Source organism: Pongo pygmaeus, chromosome 3, assembly GCF_028885625.2.
Source record: "Pongo pygmaeus isolate AG05252 chromosome 3, NHGRI_mPonPyg2-v2.0_pri, whole genome shotgun sequence".
NCBI classification, from domain to species: domain Eukaryota; kingdom Metazoa; phylum Chordata; class Mammalia; order Primates; family Hominidae; genus Pongo; species Pongo pygmaeus.
In genome coordinates, this window is record NC_072376.2 from 199,176,813 (window position 1) to 199,197,820 (window position 21,008).

Below are 21,008 nucleotides of genomic sequence, written 5' to 3' on the forward strand. Positions count from 1 at the left end.
CACCTCTAGCAACGCAGTCCCGCACTCAAGTAGAATTGCCTGTGTCGAAGCCTGTTTGGCAGTCACTGTTTTAGATGCGTTCCAGACACTTAGAAGAGCGACTGACACAGAGCAGGCCTTGACTGATTACATCCCTCACTCATTTCTCCCAGCCCCATCACCTTAGTTCACGCCCAAGTTTTCCTCTTGTCTAATTCATTTACACTATCATTTTGTAATCTTTTCTTGTGCTCTTCAGTTAATTTGATACTGTTACCAGTTATATATTTTTCACCCACAAATATGATCATTACTTTTCCTCTGTAAAGAAGCTCCAGTGTTTCTCTCTCTTTTTCTCTCTTTTTTTTCCCTAAAGAATTAACCCAAACTACTTAACATGATGATGATCCTGATGCTGATGACAAAAATAGGCATGGGTGACCATTCATTGTGCCTCTGATGTGCCAGGCGCTACGCCGGTCATTTTGCAGTAATCTCATTTAATCCTAATGATAATACTCAGATGTAAGGGCTATTATCTCTTCCCCCTAAGTAGGGAAATAGGGGTCTGGAAAAGCCCAGGAGCCTGTTCCCCAAGACCAAGTTAGCAATACAGAGCTGGGAATGAATTCCAACTTTATGTGACTGCAAAGCTCTTCTATGCCCCCGACACCACCCCATGCCCAGTTCTCCCTACTGTTCCTATATTCCAGACGCACCATCCAGCCTGCAATGTGCTTTCACACCATGTTCACCTGCAGACAATGCTTTCTCCATCTAAAGCCCCTGCCTTCACCATGCACACACTGAAGCTGCCCAGGAGGGTCAGTCACGCCCTACTCTGTACCTTCCTTCTGCCTCAGCACTTGTGATGCTGCGGGATTATCAGTTTCCCTCCCTCATCCCAAAGACTGAACAGTCACCAAGAGTAGCAAGTCGACTAGTCACCACCGAACATACGCAGCCTGGAGAATCAGAGGTGCACAGTGTGTGCCTTTTACATGAACTTGTGCATACACCAAGAATGATAGTAATGCCTGCTCACATTTGTTTAGCATCTCCCACGTGCCAGGCCTCACCCTACACTATTAGAATACATAATCCATTCACTCCTCCCACCACTCTTTGGGATAATGTATCATCTTAATCCTTAGTTGTTTTTTTTTTTTTTGCAGAATAAACTTGCAATTCTAACAACTTCAACAGAAAATAAATAACTTTTGCTCAATATCAAACTCTATAAAATCACTAAAATTGGCCCAATATCCTGGGTTTTTTTTACTTGCATTATTTCTTCCTGATAATGACATTTAGGCCAGTCAAATCCCGTATTACTTTTTTAAACAAAGAAAAAAAGATTATGAGTTGCTTTTAAAATTCATGTGTGACAAGCAGAAAAAACTCGTGGAGGCAGTTTCTACATTTAACCTAAGCATACTTAGCAACTACACTTAATAGCTTTTTAAAAAGCCTCGTTTTTAGAAAATGTGGATCTTTCTTTGCAGAGTGACTTAAAAGACATCTTCATAGTCTTATTAATTAAACATGTTCTTATCAGAAAAAAGGCTCTTGAAAGCTAGTATATATGCTTAATTAAGCTTAATTAATTAATATACAACCATCAGTCCATATCTTGAATTAGGCTACATGTGAGGCCCTGATTTGCCCCATTCTTTCTGATACCCAGAACAGCACAGCCCACTGCCTACCAGTGTTTCCAGCAAAGATAAAAAGTTCTACATGTCTAAACGTTTTCACCCTGATATCAGAAACAAAGCAAAACAGGTCTTCTCCATTCCCATTTTGGTAGACAGCATCACCACCTACCCACTGGCCTGATCCACCCAGAAGCCTGTCTTTTTTTTTTTTGAACTTGAAATACTCATGTGCTTTATTTGTATAAATTCCCATTATTCCCTCACTGCTCCAGAAATAGAGAAGAAAGTAACATAAATGTACTGACATCAATTTGAGAACTAGAACACGTTACCTTCCCGAAGTATCCATCTTGGAAGTAGGGAAGGAGACTTAGCCTCATAAAAGGACATGAAGGAATGCTCAGAGGAAATACTCTAAACCTAGTTTTCTGGAATTGGTAAGCAGAAGCTCTGGAGTCAGTTACAGGTTGTGAGCCTTCCACCAAGAAGAGCCACCTAACACACCAAAAAAAAATAAGCATGAGATTCACTTAAAGTTTGACAAATTTAGCAACTCTTTTCCATTGTCTGCATTTTAGAGAACCTATTGGTGCTGTTGTAACAGCTACAGTCAGAGAATAGTGAGATGCCCAGTGACATTGGCTATAGTGGTAGCAAACTGGGTAGTGGGAAGTTTTCTAACAAATATTATGTAAAAGGAGAAGCCTGAGTCTTTTAACACCACAGATCAAACACTGCAAATGGTAGGATGAGCATTAGAGTCCCGCTGAGGTCGCTGAGACTTACACTTCACATGAATTGTAGTGGTACCTAGGATCTCCCTGAAGAGTGGCAGAAGCAGTCACCCGTCCCTTAAACTACACACGTGCATGGCTTCTCAAGACTCCAGAGTTTACTTAGAGATGAGTAACTAGAGCACAGGAATTTGGAAGAGAGTCTTTCTAAAAACTCCCAGGAACAACCAACACCAGTGGTGGCTGATGTGTGTGAGACCTTCTTTACATCAGATGCAGTGCTCTCCTCAACATACAACACACGTGCCTTTAATGCCTGGGACTATGGCGACACTCATTTAGATGAGGGAACTGTGGCATAGAGGGTTTCATACCTCGGCTCACTTCACTGCAATCAGCTTTCTAAACCAGAACTCCCACCCGACAATGTGTGAGTCCAAAGTCCATGTTTCTAGGTGCAGTGGCTCACGCCTATAATCCCAGCACTGTGGGAGGCTGAGGCAAATGGATCACTTAAGGCCAGGAGTTGGAACCAGCCTGGCCAACATGGTGAAACCCGTCTCCACTAAAAATACAACAATTAGCTGAGCATGGTGGTGCACGCCTGTAATCCTAGCTGCTCAGGAGGCTGAGGCAGGAGAATTGCTTGAACCCAGGGAGGCAGAGGTTGCAGTGAGCCAAGATCGTGCCACTGCACTTCAGCCTGGACGACAGAGCGAGACTCCATCTCAAAAAACAAAAAATACAAAAAGTTCATGCTTCTAACCACTAGCAATCATCCTATAACATATTCCCCTCAATGAAAAAGACTGAATCCAAGAAATCTCACCTACGTCAGACTTTCTAAGTCACAGAGATTTATAGTAATAATTTTAAATGCGTCTTTGACTTTCAGACCCAGCATATAAAGGAGGACAGGGTGAGTCAGTGCCGTTCCTGGGCATCCGCTGGGAACTTCCCTGACCGTCCTTCTGGCTCTCAGGAGTGGAGCTCACTTGCTCAATTCGTTCCAGTGTCCCAGAGGTCGCAGTCTCCCCTCTGTAAGCTGGGCTGTCCTCCGTCCCTGGGCCTATCTCTTTGCTGCCCTCCCTGGGATCTTGCTCCTGGGGTAGCCCTGCTTCCCTTGCAGCTTTCTTCTCTGCTGCTGGTGCCTTCCCCAGGGCTGTGCATGGGTTTAGCTCTTTCTTCATTTCTCTCCCTCTCTCCTCTTTTCTTCCTGCTCTCTTAGCTGGGCCCCCTCCATCCTTTTATTTCCTAGTTGTACCTGTTGCTTCCATACCCTTAAAAACATACTCCATTTTCTCCCTAGATGTAGTGAGGTATAATTGACAAAGCTGCAGACATTTCAGGTGAACCACGGGCTGCTTTGATACATGTATGTACTGTGCAATGATCACCACAATCAAGTTAGTGATCACTTCTTATCGTTATCTTTTTTGAGGATGGTAAGAACATTTGGATCTTCTCCCCTAGCGAGCTGCAAGTGTGCAGCGCAGTTTTATTCACTGCAGTCGCCATGCTGCATGAGATCCTCAGAACTTATTTGTCCTATAACTGAAAGTCTGTGCCCTTTGACCTCATTTTCCTCATTTTCTGCCCCCCACCAATTCCTGGCAACCACCATTCATTTGACTCTGTTTCTATGAGTTCAACATTTAGACTCCACATGTAAGTGAGACTATACAGTACTTGTCTTTCTCTGTCTGACTTGTTTCACTTAGCATAATGTTCTCATACATGTTGTTGCAATTGGCAGGATTTTCTTCTTTTTTAGGGGGGAATAATATCCCATTGTGTGTATATACACCACATTTTCTTTATCCATTAATCCATGGACAGGTCCTTAGGTTGTTTCCATATTTATTCATTTCCTTTGTATGTATATCCAGAAGTGGAGTTGCTAGATCATATGGTAGTTCTAGTTGTAATTTTTGAGGAAACTCTGCACAATTTTTTATAATGTCTGTACCAATTTACATTCCCATCAACAGCTTACAAGGGTTCCCTTTTCTCCACATCCTCACTAACACTTGTTATCTTTTGACTTTTTGGTGATAGCCATCCTAACAGGTGTGAGGTGGTGTCTCACTGTGGTTTTGACTTACATTTCCATGATGCTTAGTGATGTTGAGCACCTTTTCATATGCCTGTTTGCCATTTGTATGTCTTCTTTGGAAAACTATTCTGGCTCTTTGCCCATTTTTTAACTGAATCATCTCTGTGTGTGTGTGTGTGTGTGTGTGTGTGTGTGTGTGATGCTCTTGAGTTGTAAACACAGTTCTTAATCTTTCCATGTGCTTTAATCTCAGCACTTTAGCAACTGTCAAGAACAAAGTTCTCTTCAAAAAGTTCATCAAAGTTTGCCACTGACTCATAACAGGTAAAACCCAATGAGCACTTCCCTGAGCCTCAGTTTCTTCTTTTCTCATGTGAAACAGTGATGATAGTGCATACCTCCCAGGGTTGTTGAGCCAGACTCAACAATTTACACGAAAGCACTGAGGGGATGCCAAACACATGTAAGTTGTATAAAACAATTCTTGATGCTACAAAGCTTGCTTTTCCACACTATTGTCAAAATCCCACCTTGTTCGAGCCCCAATTAAAATACCATTTTCTCTAATTCATCTTTCCCAATCCTCTAAGAAACTTCCCTTCTCTGAGCAATTTATTATCATCTTCTGGAACTCCATCGCTTGAGATGATCAAAGAGTTTCTTTATTGTATAAGTTACTTCTGCACATGTCTTTTGAAGGAATAAATAAATGCATTGATTATATCTCCCTTATAGCACTCCATCACCTTCTATCTTAAATTACAGTAAGTAGCGTTCCTGTCGTCCTGCACTAAACTGTAAGCTCTTTCAATGGCTTCCTGGCTTATTCTCTCATCTTTTCCTCTGGTCCTTGATGGATGTGTAATAAATGAATAAGTAAATTATATGAAAATGCAAGTATCTTTTTTTAATATACAGTTACAACTTCGACATCCACAGTTGGGTCTGGCCACTCGTTAAGTTGTACCCAGAACTTAGGTCTTTCTCGCTCTCTACTTTCCCTATCAAGGCCATCTTTTCAATACCAAACAAACTAGAAAGAACACAATCAGCTAACTTATACTAACATACTAACAAATGGGACAGCAGTCTTCAAGGTCTGGAAGAGGAGAGCAGAGAACTCGTCATTGCTTGCTCAAGCCCATCTACCAGGAAGGGAAACTCCAGATACTGTGGGCCACTTGGCAGTTAGGAACTCATGGTACTGATCTGTATGTTGGGCAGATACAGTTTTTTGGTGATAGTCTTAAAAATCATGTGTCACCTGTCATGACACTTGCCAGATGAAATTCTGATTTTATTTCCCAAGAGAATGCACCGACAAATTAATAATCTGACCTTTAAACGGGTGATATTTCTCCATGTCAATCAACAAGAGGCCATTCTGTTTTGTTGACCAGATAAAATACTCTTTCACTCTCTGAGCGGTTAGCTAGAGTGCATGCAGATTTCTCCAATGCTTTGCTTTTGGTTGGAAACAGAAACATTTGAATTTCAAAGCAACACTTTTCCTAATTCCTACTGAACTCAGAAGCTCTAGTGGTTGAGTGATCCCATTGGTAACAAATACTTAGAGGGCCAGAGTCCTTCTGGGTCCTATCCTTACGCTCCTGTTCTCTCCTTCTCTCAGGCCTTTTCTGCACCATGCAAATCCAGCACCTCTTCTCACAGGCTGGGCTAAAGGCAGAATGCAATACCATGACTGACGAGCCTGGCAATGAGGCAATTCATAAATGGAACATTCCCCAGGAAACATAATTTTATGATCATAATCTTTTTGTTCTTGACAGTTGCAAAATTAAATACCAGAGCCAAAAAAAGTGAGGCACAGTTTTAAGGGTATGTTTTCCTAATTCGATCTTCAAAGGAAGCACAAGCTTAGGGTTCAAAATCATTATGATGTAATATTATGCCACATAATAATACATAGATCCAATCATTTTACCAGATAACTGTCAATATAAAGCACTGACAGGACATTTGGGACTTCAGGTCAACAGGAAGGTGGTTTTTCAAACTAAACTATATTATTTATGGCTTTGATTGTCATTTGCTTTTACAACATGAGGGTGATGGTAATTCTGCTCTTCTGCCAATAAATCTAAAAATTAATTTAAAATGTTGTCAAAATCCTTGGCACACCTTAGAAGGAAGATTTTTTTTTAATTAAAAAAGCCATATTAATCATTATATAAATGAGTTATATTTGTCCTGTAAAATTACATCTATGGTGGAAAGAAAGTCAGTGAGTGATATAATCAGATTTCAGAACACATATCATATAAAAAGTTATGTTTCTAAATAAAGTGAGTGTGAAAGAATTCAGGATATATTATCAGTCATCTGAGTTATTGCCCTAAGAAAGCCCTTTTCCCAAAACAGATATGGTTTCTCTGACAAAGAAGATAAGTATGCCTTCTCATATTTTTATAATTTTCTTAACTGTCAGACATAACTCATATGTAGTTAAGTTGCTCAAAAGGTTAAATTCTGAGGAAAAATTCTACAAGTGGTTTAAATGAGCCAAATCATTTTTGGTTGCATCACGATTTCCTCTGTTGAAAAAGTCTCAATGACTTAAAAAGGGTTGCTTTGATATTTAGCTTAGTGTTTTACCCAAAAAGCACACTGACCAAAAACAAACAAACAAACAAACAAAAAACCCATAGTAAAACAACATTTAAAGACATGTAGAGCAGATCAGTTTTCTCCTGATGAAAGTCACATGGAACCACACACAGGTCACCTTGCTTTCACCAGGTCCTTTTCCTCAGGTGTAAATTTTATTTGTTACAATAACCTACTTGGCCTAGTTATTCACCCATCCTTCTTTCATTCTTGGTAGTGGACATGGCAAGATGGTGGGTAAAAACACGTAAACAAGACTGCTCTCTCGTGGAGGTCACTTTCACGTAGAAAGACTGGACATGTCAAAAAACTTCATTAACATGATATAAAAATAATACAATATATAAAGTGGTATTGGAGCATCTAAGACAAAGTGATTCAATGTTAAATCTCTCTTTGGGAAATAATTTAAGATTGCAGAAAATATTTCTGAGAAATTCCAATGTAAATGTCCTTAAAAGTCCCTACTTTTTAGTATTTGGTATTATACTCATAGATTTTGTGATTTTCCAGATTTTTCATTAAAAGTTAATATGTATAAAACTCTTGGGATAGTAGCTAGTACAGAGTAAAATCTATATAAATTATTATTATTATCAATATCTTTTGGAGTGGACAAATTGAACATTTTTTTAATAATCTTTTGCATAGTTGACTGAATACTAGTTAATAGGTTTCTATTGTTTTCTTGAGTTAAATCAGAAGCAGATATTTTGATTGACTACGTAAGGTCTTGCAGCTTCTATGGTTTTTTTTTTAACTTGAAAAGATCTTCCCAGGCTGATACCTCTTTCTGTCTTGAACTCTCTGTTAAATTATATTCTAAAGCCTTAAAATAAAGATCTTCAATTTTATAACTCTGGATCTAAACTTTTCTTTTTCTTTTTTATTTTAAAAGAGAAAATTTTAACTCTTTAGGTTGATTATATTTCTTGATGAATGTGACTGTACCAAGAGGCTTTAAAAAAAGTTGAGATTAGAAATCAGTTTTTCTTATCTTCTGAATTATTCACTATATGATGTGTCGCATTTGAGCTTTATCTATGCTTCTGGAAATATTTCTGTCTTATATAATTGTTATAGTATAATGCTTCTCACCAGGAAGACTATATATATTTCTTTTTCATAATAACCTTTTTTAATTTTCATGTGTTTTTTTCTTCTTTGTTTTATGATTTTTAAAAAATCAGAAAAATATCTGAATTGTCACTTTATCTCTAAATTCAAAGGGCACTTTCTAATCATGTGTTAGCATTAGCACAACACCGGGGAAGATCTGATTGCTGTAAGCCGTTCATTCATTCAGCAAATACTGACTGAATATGCAGTATGTTGACCTGTTTGCTGAGGGCCTGTCTGTTCCGGCTGCCATTCTAAAGCGAGTCAAGTTTTCCCTGTAACTTTTCTTCTGCAGAAGTAACCTGTACCTTTTTCCATTCTCTTGCCATTCACCAGTCTCCTGACCTCCCTTTGTGTAAACTGGTTTAAGCCTGGTGCTCTAGGTACATCAAACAACACTGGTCTATTCACACTGTAGCAGAGCAACCAAGTAGTTATACAATTTTCATCTTAACTACTAGTAATACTATGCTATAAAATTTTTGAAACCTAGATTTTGAGATATTGAGCAAACTGAAATACATAGTATTTACTATAGTGCAAGAATACATCTGACGGGTTAAATGTACGTGTTTTGGAAAGCGCTCAAACCCTTCACCAGATGACACAGTTAGCACAAGAACAGCTGAGGTTATTGTTATCTAATCTCCTTTCCCTTGTTAACTTTAGCACAGAGAACTGAAATAATTAGGTGTGAAGGCATCTTGATAATCTACCAAAAACGCTCATTTTTAAGCAGCCAAGTGTTGCTTTCTCAAACTTTTGTTGTTTAGTAGCATAAAGTGTAGGCAACCTGTATGAAGTATAAAGATCTGGTATTAAAAAGACCCAATGAGGCAGAAGTCGCTGACTCCTCTCAGTAGGTGGAAGAGGATTCTCCGTGCAGCCAAAGGCTTAATGAAGCACATTTCCACCAGCCAGGCTGCTGCCTCTGTGGTGTCACCTCTTCAGAGGACTCAGTGCCTCTGAGAAGCTGGCTGTCCTCAGCGAGAAGTACAGGGACTTCTGTTTAGAGGAGACTAGAATGAACATTTATACTAATAGATTTTCTCCAACATAGCCAAAATCTCATTTGAATATGTTTTTCTTTCTATGCATTTAAAACACTTGCCATTCTTCACGGCATCCCATGCTTGTACTCTTAGAGGATCTTCACGAGTGGCACAGCTGTTGGCTAGAAGCCTATTTTTGCTATAGTTTGTTGGACTCCTTGCGGCTGATCCTTGCAGCTATATTAGTCTCTGAGGGATGCTGAATTGAATAGAACATCAGAAGATTTGGAGCCTGATGGGTTTATGTTGCCCCTGTCCTCAAATTCAACTATTCCAGAAAAAATGTACTAGGACAAGGAACCTGAAAAGAAGAATTATTTCTAATGATGGATTGGATGAACTCTCCCATTCAAAGCAGAGGATATAATTCATTATAAGATTTGTAATTTACTTTAACCACTGGAAAAATATCTCAGAGGGAAGAGAGAAAAACTGAGTTTCTGATTAAATTTAAAAAATCAAAAATTTAATAAGCAGGCAACCATATAAATGAACAAAAAAAAACACAAAATATCACTGAAACTTTCAAATAATGTTCTTTATTAAAAATAAATTTCCCTAAACTATAATATGAATATATAAAGAGAAATTAGAAAATATAATGAGAACATCACCAGGGCTTTTTGTTTGCTTTCTTTTTTATTGTGTTTTTGTTTTTTTGAGGTGGGAAAATCTTCTTTGAAAGTAAGACCCTTGACTGGATTCAGGAAAGTGAAAGCTTTCTGAATTTTTGCTCAAATAATGCTTCTCTAAGGTACATAATTTAATGCTGAATTTATGTATACCTCACCTGTATAGGGAAGAGGAAACCACTGCTTTTTTTGGCCAAAATTCCTACTTGGTAAACTAGTATATTTCAGTTTTGAAGACCAAGGTGTAGTAAAGTGTGGTAGAGTTCCATATGGATCTGTCATGCTGCAAAACACCAAAATAAAAACCCGTCTTTGCTGGTTCCCTGTCATTTATTCAGCAAATATCATCTTAACTGAACTTAAGCTGAAATGTGAGTTATTTGCCAATATTCAGAACTCAACAGATACAGAAGTGTTTCCTTTTAACTGCATGCACGTCTTGAGTTTTTCAGAAATAATACAGAAAAACATATTTTGAAAACATATTTATCTGTATTTTTCCACGTAACAGTGGCAGTTTAGGATTTAACAGGCATATCCATAATTAAATTGTTAGTTTGAGGAACTTTCAGAAAATTATCTAATGCAATCATATATCACAAGTCTTCTTTATAAAATACAAGTGCAACTCATTTCATCACGCTATCGATGTGGTTAGACATAACTGAGACCTTTAAAAATATTATAAATGACTTAAAATAGAAAATGTTAGAAACAGTACAGGCATGTTACAAAATCATGGTTTCTGAAATCTAATTACTATATGCAATTTAAAATAATTAAACATGATTAGTCTTTAAGATGAATAGAACCAATTCCAACTTTAGCTATTATTTAATTATAGCACGCCGTACATTAAAATCAGCTGGAAGATAGCCAAAATAAAACTTTAAAGGACAGCATGATAATTAAAAATTGCTGTTTGTCTTACTTTTATTAGAAAACTCAATGCTGGAATGAATGCAATAATGTCAAGAAATATGAATTTAAATAATTTCCTAAATATTTTACTTTCTAATTCCAAATATCAGGATATTTTAAACTTTCCTCATCAATTCTACTTTATATACAAAAATTAATACAGTATTAATTAGAACTTTTGCTTTCAACACAGATATCTTAAAGACAAGGAATTATGTATTTATAACTTCTTAATAAAACTATGGGTACATTCTTATTTTTTATTGTGGCAGTTTTTTCATAAAAAGGCTACTGAAATCAGGCTTACTTAAAAAATAGTAATAATGTTATCTAATATAGAACAGAGGGTAGGAAGTCTCTGTAAACAAACCTGTATCTATATCAAGAGTGATACTAAGAGAATATTCTCTCCCTTACCCAGGTACTCAAGTTGTAGGGTAACATAACTATTGTAACATAACTAGTGATTTCCAGTCACCTTTTAGGTTTATTTAGGAACATTAAAAGAAATGCTGCAATTGTAGACTTCATTTCAATTATTTAATCTCTTTCCCGTTCACGACCTTTACTTTCTTCTGGTTTCAGCAGGAAAAACAACTTCATAAGTGTCTTATGTTATAATTGGCTGCTAATCATCATCAACTCAACATTAGTTTTAAATAGTCTGATTCCATAAAAAATTTGTAATAGGGATATTTTCTATACATTTTATAATAGCCATGGATAGAAAAATACTATTATCTATATACTAAAACATTCAATTTGTTTTGTTTAAAACATACATTGTAAAATTTTCCCTTGGGAAATTTGGATTTATTATAGGACAGTTGTAGCTTTTATGAAATTGGGATCCTGAAGCCATATTTTCAAATCAGAAAAATGAAAGCCTCATTGTTGTTTTTCAAATGTTTTAAGTGTCTTTGATAAAAGGCAGTATTAGGACTTCTATTTCTAGGTCAAGTCTATATTTACAGTAACTAATACGAAAATATTGAAGTCTGAGGTTACCAGTACAATGTCTGAATGCAAAATTCTGGACACTGGACAAAGTACTTTAGAATCAGAGGCCAGCAAAGCTCTGGAAGGCTGTGAACAGAGACAAATGCAATATGGTTCAGTAGAAAGAAAGTCAGAAGTAAGATTCAGATGTAGCCAAGCAGGGTGGGGGACAGTTAGGGGGGGATGTCTAGCTGGACTTGAAGGGCGTATGAAAGCAGCTGTCCTTGCAGGGGAGATTTAAAGGAAATGACTCTTCACGGGGCATTGCATTTGCCAAAAAAAAAAAAAAAAAAAAAAAATCTGATAGAGTGTGTTTTGGAAATTCCAAAATATTTGATATTGCCAGCAGAAGAGTTGGAAAGTAGCAGAAAATAAGGGTCTAAAAATAGCCATAAGCGAAAGTGCAAAGTCTTGAAAGATAGAGATTATGTCTCTGAACCTGGTTCTCAAAATTGTTGAATTATTAACTATGGAGATGCTCTGTACAGAATCGAACTTAAAATGCTCATCTTTTTATAGCATGTCATCTTAAAAGGTTACTAAAATAGGAAAGAACTTGCACAGGTATAAAGTGTGTGCCATTCTTCCCGTGGGCTAAGGGTCTTGTCTCACCTGGTGCCACCATCAAGGCAACAGGCACAGCAGTCAGGTGTGCCCTGGATATTTCTACACCTCATTCTTCTAAAAGCTCCCCCAAGAAAAATTAATAGGAAAGCAGGTGCTTGCTGCAGGTCTTTGCACTGTGTCAATTCTAAGAAATCCTTTGGCAGTGCAAAGCTTTGAAGGAAATTAAATTGGAGAGAGATTTTCTCTACCTTTCATTCAGCTCATATAGAATCCCTTACTTAGCTGACATTTTTACTCATAGAATTGGACTCAGAACTAAGTCTGTTCATTTAGTTTTCCTTTGAACGTTAAACATAATGAAGTACAAGGTCGTCACCTCACCATTTTATCCCCTACGACCCACATAGGCATACTCTTATCATCAAACGTTTGAATGTCGTTCGCTCCACTGAGATTCTTCGTCTGTATCTTTATATTTTGACTATTTTGACATCTAGAACAAAAGTTTTGAAAACGCTTCTCCTACTGCTTTAGTATTCTCTTATCTTAGGGCTTATTAACATTGCTACACCTGTGAAACAGGTGGTTCATGCTAATATCTATTAGTGAAAATTATACTTGAAATTCTGAAGAGACTCATGTCATCCAGATTTTGGAGGAAAAAGGTAGCAAATAAAAATATACTTCTCAGAAGTAGACCTCAGTTACTACTTACTTTAAATTTCACGGTAGATTCCATCTTTTGTAGATAGGGGTTTTATTCAAAGTTTTTGACCAAACATTTTAATTAAATATTTTCAATAGTATTATAAGTGATCTGACATTTTTGGCAACAAAACAACAAAAGAGCTGACTTGGGTAAAGCTGAAATGTTGCTGAAACAGAATCTAATCCTTACTCAGTCATTTCCTTACCAGGGATTTTGATTTGACTGACCAGTTTCAATCCACAGTAACAGCTTTGTTCCTAAGAGACTATAAATCAAGGAAATACTCACTACCAGGCAATTCCTCCTGCAATTCAGGGTCTGCGCTGTTATTATGAAGCAACTGACAGCAAACATTTGCTGCAAGTATGAGCGCAGATTTGTATGAGGTGTGCGGTGTTTTTGGTTTCACTCTCTATCTCTGAAACCTATCTGCTTGTGAGAAAAATTGTGCAAGAAAAGAAGTTTTACTGCCACATACCTCAGCTGTCCTAGAACTCAATGCAGAGGCTTCGCTTCCTTTCTTTCCTTGGATTCTGAGCCGGGGGAGCACAATGGGGGTCTTGTGCTCTGGGCCAGCAAGGCAGGCAGATACTCGGAAAGGAGGTGTGAACGGCTTCCAATACCTACACTGTTTGCTTTACAACTACCCCAACTAAATCAAACAGGACACCAAGACACTCAGTCCAGGGTAAGCAAGTACAAAATCCACTGGCTATTATGACCCACATAGAGAACAGAATTCTTTAAGTGTGTACATAGGTGTGTTAAGAGTTAAATAAATCATTTACGAGGCTTAAAAAGAAATGCTTCACAATCTATGTGCCACTTCTTTTTCATGTAGTTCTCTGAATACAAGTCAAAGTGCAGGTCACAAAAGAATCCATTGTTCACAAGCAAGAAATGTTGTTGGCTGTGAAGACGGTTCAGAACAAGCCATCGTAGTCTGCTCAAACAGCAAATATTGGTTTTAAACCCCAAAGCATATCGGTCATGTTTTTTATCTTCCAATTGCTAGAACCAAAATTCACTGAAACAACTCTATGTCTCTGATACTATTTTCTAGAAATGTGTGTGTGTGGGTGTGTGTCTGTGTATGTTTGTTTGGTAAATCCAAATCACACAATCAATGTAAATCTTTCAGGCTAAGTTTTGCCCCAGTTATTTTTATGCTGTGCTTTCAAAAAGGTCAAAAAAGCTTACCTCTGTCAGTGTACTGGGACGCTCAGGAAGCCCCTTCTCCGCCTCGGCCTCAGCGTGCAGACATATGCCCTGGGAGCCCACAATCTGTTAACAGGAAGCAGGTAAACCCGAGAGCGTCCGCCTGCGTTCCAGTCCAGTGCCTGTCCCAGCACACACCTGCTTTTTCAGACCTGCCGCTCACATGCCACAGCCACGCACAGGACCAGCGTTAGCAGAGGGCAACACCCTCCGTTTGGATCCCTCGTTTTCAGGGTAAGCAGCTAGGGAGCTGCTGAGATAATATTGCAGGGAAAGCTTGCCTTCCCAAGACAAAAACCTTTGCTGCTGCCTGATAGCAGATATGCAGCATTATCACTCTGCATTCCACATTCTCCAATCAGCTAATTGGAACAGCAGTCAACAGCCTGTCCAAAAGGCAGCTTGCAGGCCTGCGTGGCTGTGATCATTGTAGACTAACATGCCCATTGCTTCTCTCTTCCCTGAAGAGATGTATAAAAGAGGCTTCTTCCAGGGAGAAGCTCAGCAGAATATGCCACACTGTTTTCCATAAGTAAAATGGCTGGTCCTCTCAGCTCTGCTGCAGACAGCTCATTGGGTTCCACTGGCTTTTTGTAGCCATAGCAACAACCAACAGACAGACTTAGCAAGCATGGCTGATCATGTGCAGCACACCCACACAGCTTGTTAATTTCTTTTCATCAAACTCATCATTTTTTTGAGGAGGGTAGCTTCTGTTATCTTTCTATACATTTCACCGATAGTGCAAGTGCTCCGATTTTTCTGCTCTCCTGAAGAACTCTTTTTTATATGAGCCGGGGCTATGTATGAAGTCGAGGAAGTGAAGCCCTATTAGTGGCTATCCAGGTTAATAACATGCAAATCACTTAAGAGACCCTAACTGGAAGCATTGTCAAAACAAGCCCCACCTTCCAGTCATAGAATGAGTGCAGAGAGCTGCAAACCGGAGAGTTACACTTTTTGTTTTTAAATGATAATCTTAGAGCCACTTAATTGAAACAAAACCCTGTGAATTGCTATATAGGGTCAGAATAATAACTAAATCAGGTAGACTATTTTAATAAGATCTTTAAATATCCATTTACTTATGGTTCAACTTATCTGATTACTTTAAGATGATTTTATGCAATTTAAAATAGAATTTTAAAAAAATCCTATTGCTTCTACCGCAGAAAATGATTCTTTAACTCAATCTTATTTGTAAATTAAAAATTCTTTTTAAAAAATCCACACCTAATTAAAAATTCTTTGACTTTAAACATTACCTTCAAGGCAAGAATAGTTTTACTTCCTTAGTAAAATGGATCACATTCCACCCATCCATAAAATTTCACCTCCTCTGGGAATCTACCGTGATTGATGCCATGAATCATTTAAATCTTCTGCAAACCCCCAGCCTTTTCTTCTTTTTCAGGACTGTATCACCAGTCATATTCTATCTGATATATTTCCAAGGCACTGTCCCATTTATTTTTGTTTCTAGCAATCTGTTTGAAATAGTTATGTTAACACTTTGGACTTGTAAATATAGATGTTCTATTTGCTGAGTAGTCATTGATTTAGGATTCTGTTAGTTTTGCGTTTCCCTACCCATGTGAACACTCCTGCCTTCAGTATTAATTCCCAAATTTTGACTGCGTAGGAATCCTGTGGATGTAGATTTGGGGATGCCCGCTCCCCTTCCTCCCCAACCAGATTCACATTAGGTAGGTCTGAGCCACCCAGGGTCAGCATATCCGTGGAGGACAAGTGGGTGGCGCTTTCCTGCTTGGGAGAGTCCTCACCGCTTCAGATTGCCTCCAGCCAGCCTACCTTTTCTCACTGAAGTTCCCTTCCCTGAAGTTATTTTGCGTTTGCTGTTGCTGAGCGTGCCCCTGCCTTCGCCCTCAGCCTCCCTTTCTGCTCTTCACTGCCCACATTTCGGAATCCTGAATTACATACCGTTTCACGCTTCCTTGCCCTGCAGATGCTGCTATTAAAATCTTCTCAATCTGACTGCTCCTCGCCCCAGCACCTTTAACCTCCATCCCAATCTGCCTCCTCTTTTATCTTGCAACACCTGGCCCAAACTGACCACCTCACTCGTGACTCTCCCAGGTGGAGTCTGAGCCACCTCTTCTGTGCCTCCCCTGTACTGGGGTCCACCTCTGCTATTACAGGCCTTGTCATGCCCTGGGACTTCTTAGCAGTTCTCCTTTTATGTCTGACTCCCAGACTGTTCTGTCCACTCTCTGAAAGCCAATCTGGTCCATGTCTTCTTTGCCCTCCATGCTTTGAATATTCTAATTTCTCAATGCCTTTAAATGAGGACCTACAACACTGTATGAATGGGGACTGATGACGGGCTGGTGTGAAATCTGTGTTTTAATTCACTTTTCAATATCACACATATGTTGACTTATCACTTCAGAAGAACTTAAGTGATTTTGACAAAATGTTGGCATGTTACAAAAGGATATCAAGAAAACTCTAGGGGTACTTGATGTTTTAGCGTGGCTTTTCTTTTCATTGTATCTCTGAAAATGTCTTTATACCCTCACACTTGATTGATTGGTTGGCAAGGCATAAGAATCTCTGGCCGTGGCTCACACATTTACCCCCAGCACTTTCGGAGGCTGAGGCAGGCGGATCACTTGAGCTCAGGATTTTGAGACCAGCCTGGGCAACAGACCCCATCTCTACAAAAAAAAAAAAAAAAAAAAAAAAAAATCGAACAAACAAACAATTAGCCAGGAATGGTGGTGCACGCCTGTGGTCCCAGCTACTCGGGAGGCTGAGGCAGGAGGAACGTTTGAGCCTGGGAGGTCGAAGCTGCAGTGAGCTGTGATCACATGACCGCACTCCAGCTTGGCAACAGAGGGAGACTCTGTCTCTGTTTTTAGTAGCAAAACAAACAAACAAATATCTGAAGTCATTTTCTTTTGGAATTTCAAAGGCCTTCATCCTTTTTCTTGTATCTCCTCCTCCCCTATTCCTCCAATTCCTGCTCCTCCAAAGAGAACTGGAAATCCCCCAGGCTGCACTGAACCGGAACTGGGAAACTGGCAGGAACTGAGATGAATCCCTTTCCCCTCTTTGTCCCGTGGCACGTCTCCTGGCGTCTTTACTGGTCTTCACACATCACTCTGCTGCCGCTCTGTTCTTCCAGGGCTCTTGTCTCCTTCGCCTGCTCGAAGCCCCTCCCTGGTAATCTGGTGCACTGAGGCCCATTGGCGTTGCTCTGGCCTCAGGCCCTGCCCTAGCCCAGGTCCCTGACGTTTATTCTCCTTCCGTACGTGTTTGTTTTAAAATGTGCTAAATACAGATTTCCAAGAGACAAATCTGATTTTTCCAGCCCATCTTTCTGAGTCAAATGAGATACCAACTATGTGGCCAGCAGCTTTATACGTGGGCTGCCCCGTGCCTTGGTCCAATCAGCTATGACAAGGACACTTGGCATTATCTAGTTTTAAAATTTTGCTAATATAATAGGTGCAGAGTAATGAATGGCTTATTATTGTTTGAATTTGTGTTTCTCCAATTACTGACAAATTGAACATCTTTTCATTGTTGATGGTTTTCAGGGTTCCCTTTTCTGTAAATTTTCTGTTCACAGCTTTTGCCTGTTTTCTCTATTGAGATTGTTGTCTTAGTGTGGAATTTTAAACAACATGGTCATAAAGGTATTTTTTATATATATTTAAACATTATAATTAAATTTGTTATATTATTAAAGGTTATTAAGATATCCACTAACATATAAAAGGAGCCCTATAATTCACACTGCTAGTTGTTTTGGTTTTTATTATGAAATGAAAATATAGAATGTGTGTGAAAATCTCCATTCAGAAATTATGTTCAGTATGAAAGGGTAGAACACCACACCATAATATGATTTTCTAAGACAAATACTTGTTTAGAAGGATTTTCAAACAAATATAATATTATCAAAGAATACATATACACACATATATATGTTCTAATAGTATACACACACACATATATATGGAGAGAGAGAGAGCTATCTATTTATCTAGCTTCTATTTTAAGTTATACCATATGAACACCTACACCTCAATCAATCTATCTACCTATCTATCATCTGTCTATCATCTATGGAAGGCAAACACAAATGTGCAAAATGCTAACACCTGATGAATCTTAAGTGAGAATATTTTCAGTTTATTTTACTATTCTTTCCACTTTTCTATAAGTTTGATTTTTTTTGTTTTCAAGATACAAAGTTTTAAAAAATGAAATAAAATGAGAATAAAAATAGTGTTTAGAATAGACACAGAGTTAAGGTTAAGATTACTTGATGAAGACATAACTATTTATCAGAGTTGAAACTAAGGAAGTTGATAAGTTATGGAGTAACTAAAGTGATTACTACTATTACTGTTACTATCAGGAGGCTACTTTGGTAGAGAGTATTGGAAACATTTTGCACTTTCTTGAAACAAGTTTGCTATTTCCCTATATTTACTGCTTCCCTGTATTCTGATCTTAAACCATTTATCCTCTGGTTCATATTTCGAAATCTTTATTAGTCTGTTTCCTTAATTCAACAAAATCATCACTGCTTGAAGCAATAGGTTCTTCTCTAGTCACATCTTCTGCTGCAGACTCCACAGCTGGGACCCACCAAAGGATCTGGTCCCTGGCACAACAAAGAAACACGTTGTATGACTTAACTTAGAGACTGGAATCGAAGCATGGTTTGTTTATGAGGTAGCAAAGACTTTTGTAAAGCTTAGATTGAATTTTCTAATTCCTAAAACAAATAAAATAGAATATCCCAAAGGTTATTCCTAAACCTTACATATTTAGTTACTCTCACAATGACGTGAACAATGTCAAAATAGGACATGGATGGGAAATGTGACAACTGACTTAGGAGGAGGATTGAAGTATCTCAGTCAAGCAAATTGGATTTATTTCTATGATTCCAACCCCAAGAAATATATGCTGGAAAGCAGACTGACCCACCGGCTACTAATCAAATGCGTTCATATTCCCTGAAGAAGTATGACCCTGATCAGCATCCAGAATGACTTTTATAAATCAGAGGTGCCCAAAACCAAAACAAACCCAGCAGAGTTGATGGTTTTTGGAAATTCACTTATCAAATAAATTTAAAATGAGAAAATGATTATAGAAGAACAAAACCTTGCCAGAGGGCAAATGATAAGAATGTAAACATCAGCAATAAAAAACTGTTTAACAAACTGGAGAGAAAGCCAAACCTATTAACACAAAAATATTGTGTGTAGCCCATTAGTAGTTCCTAGAACCCCCTAGAAGTTCTGTATATTTTCTAGGTTAAGAGGAATAAGGAAAATGTGGCAAGAGGTACAGGAAGAAGTTTCAGCTAGTCATAAGTCTGGAGAGCCCGGTCTTCACTGGCTAATAATAACAACATTGTTTTAAATATTTCAGGTTTATCAGGCTTTGGGTTTGCAAATGACTATGATTGCAGCAGCTTACAGGAACTACTTTATCGTAAAATGTGTGTTAATATGTGTCAGTACCCGGTGGGGAAAAAATAATGGTGTTATCCAATAACAGCAAAAGAAAAAAAAAACACCCACAATTAACCCCCTCCCACAGCCCTGCTAACCAATCCCAAACACACAAATACATCTTGCTGTGGCTAAAGAAAAGTACTCCTGGCTTTTATTAAACCTGCAGTGTCAGAGATTCTGCAAGCAATACAGAAAAGGCTGCACTTGCTCCCAAGGAATGTGACTGTTTATACTTCATAATGATAAGCTTAAAAAGCGACCTGGAAAGAGAGGGCTGGCTGCTTTCACGCTCCTGTGAGGGGCCACGCTTTGTTCTTGGAGAGGCACTCTGACCACATTAATAGAGTGTATCTCCTATGACCTTTCCCACTTAGCATTGTGTCCTGGGGCAGCAGTGGCCCCCAGGTACTTCCGGGCAACGTGCCACCATACCCAGTACAGAAAAAGCACCGGGCTCTGCCGCCACGGTATTATTGAGTTAGTAACGAAACACACCAGGCTCAGCAAACAAAACCTGGCAAGAAGGATTTTAAAACAAATGCTTCTGGTTTCACCTGAGCCACTGAAACAAATTATGAGGTGCTGGGTGAAACTGGGCAGCTTCCGTAAACTCTGAAGAGGCTCATGCTAAAGCCCTCAGCTGCCAAATGTGCAAATCTCAGAGAAGTGAAAATTAGAGGGTCACCTTGTGTCTTCTAGAAGTGCTTCTGAAATACATGTTCAGTAAGTTCATTGATCAAGATAATAAGATGGGTCTGAGTGATGTATTAATACAATCAGGTACACATTTTAGGATCCAACGGTCCAACAACAAGTGGAAAATATTGTTGAAAAACAAAAATCTCCAATCTGCACTGGAAATAGTAGATGTTCAGTTAAAGGCCTACCAGTGACAGCATGCGCAGGTAGGAAAAATAAACCATGTGTGCTTGCAGAATATTGGATGGGAGCTATAACCTAGAATGGTAATTATTTTACTAAGCCTACCCAGGTCAGAATTCAGTGCCTATGTGTTTGTTTGTTTGTTTTTGAGACAGAGTCTCACTCTGTCGCCCAGGCTGGAGTGCAATGGCACAATCTTGGCTCACTGCAATCTCTGCCTCCTGGGTTCAAGCGATTCTCCTGCCTCAGCCTCCCAAGTAGCTGGGATTACAGGTGCCTGCCACCACACCAGGCTAATTTTTTGTATTTTTAGTAGAAACGGAGTTTCACCATGTTAGCCAGGATGGTCT

At 38.7% G+C, this 21,008-nt stretch overlaps 1 protein-coding gene across 6 annotated transcripts in view; it reads right to left on the reverse strand.

Moving 5' to 3' along the window:
• The window catches only part of SORBS2 (sorbin and SH3 domain containing 2), a 227,378-nt gene extending 212,443 nt beyond the window's left edge, over window positions 1–14,935 (reverse strand). For 4 of the 6 annotated variants that reach the window (XM_063664381.1, XM_054484209.2, XM_063664380.1 and 1 more), the window contains exon 1: window positions 14,255–14,919. The gene's annotated coding sequence lies outside the window, so the exon portion shown is untranslated. Of the gene's footprint in view, window positions 1–14,254 lie in introns of all 6 variants that reach the window. The other 2 variants (XM_054484207.2, XM_054484212.2) reach the window with 2 other exon arrangements.
• Window positions 14,936–21,008: the final 6,073 nt, after the last annotated feature.